Source organism: Myotis brandtii, unplaced genomic scaffold (assembly GCF_000412655.1).
Source record: "Myotis brandtii unplaced genomic scaffold, ASM41265v1 scaffold1112, whole genome shotgun sequence".
Classification (NCBI taxonomy): domain Eukaryota; kingdom Metazoa; phylum Chordata; class Mammalia; order Chiroptera; family Vespertilionidae; genus Myotis; species Myotis brandtii.
In genome coordinates this window covers 263,479-264,369 of record NW_005353800.1, presented here as the reverse complement: position 1 = coordinate 264,369, position 891 = coordinate 263,479, and the positions used below count along the sequence as shown (strand labels likewise).

General features: G+C 46.4%; 1 protein-coding gene across 1 annotated transcript in view; it reads left to right on the top strand.

The window, feature by feature from the left end:
- LOC102261823 (chromosome unknown open reading frame, human C11orf98) overlaps positions 1-891 on the top strand; it is an 8,378-nt gene that overhangs the window by 1,008 nt on the left and 6,479 nt on the right. The window lies entirely within an intron of this gene.

Here is an 891-nt window from a genome sequence, read left to right as displayed (position 1 = left end):
GAGAGAGAGAGAGAGAGAGAGAGAGAGAGAAACATCAATTTGCTGTCTTCTGCATGCTCCCTCCTGAGGATTGAGCCTGCAGCCGGGGCCTGTGCCCTGACCCAGAATCAAACCAGTGACCTCCGGTGCATGGGCCAGTGCTCAACCAACTGAGCCACACTGACCAGGGCTAGAAACTATGTTTATTTAAAATATATTTTTGTATTGATTTCATATAGGAAGGGAGAAGAAGAGACAGAAACATCAATGAGGGAGAATCACTGATTGGCTGCCTCCTGCACACCCCCCCACACAGGGAATCAAGCCCGCAACCTGGGCATGTGCCCTGACTGGGAATTGAACCGTCACCTCCTGGTTTATAGGTCAACGCTCAACCACTGATCCACACTGGGCTTAATATGTACTTTTTTAAATATATTTTTATTGATTTCAGAGAGGGAGAGGGAGATAGAAACATCAATGATGAGAATCATTGATTGGCTGCCTCCTGCATGCCCTGCACTGGGGATCAAGCCCGAAACCCTGGCATGTGCCCTTTTCTGGAATCGAACCCGGGACCCCTCAGTCCGAAGGCAGAGGCTCCATCCACTGAGCCAAACTGGCTAAGGCTTAATATGTACTTTTAAAAAAATATTTAGTTTGCTGGTGGGGGGAGAAAAGATAATAAAATTTCTCCAAATCTGACTGCCCAGTGAGACATAACATTTGGCAAGTCTTCTCTTGCAGACTTCTCCCATCTGTATACTGTTACAGAAACTTTTTTGGGGGAGCATTTACTATATGCTAGGCACTGTGCCAAACGCTTTTACGTCATGATTTTTCAGAACCCAAGGAGGGAGATCCTTTCCCCTCATGAGGAAACTAAGGCTGTGAAATGAGGCTCTTCATTTT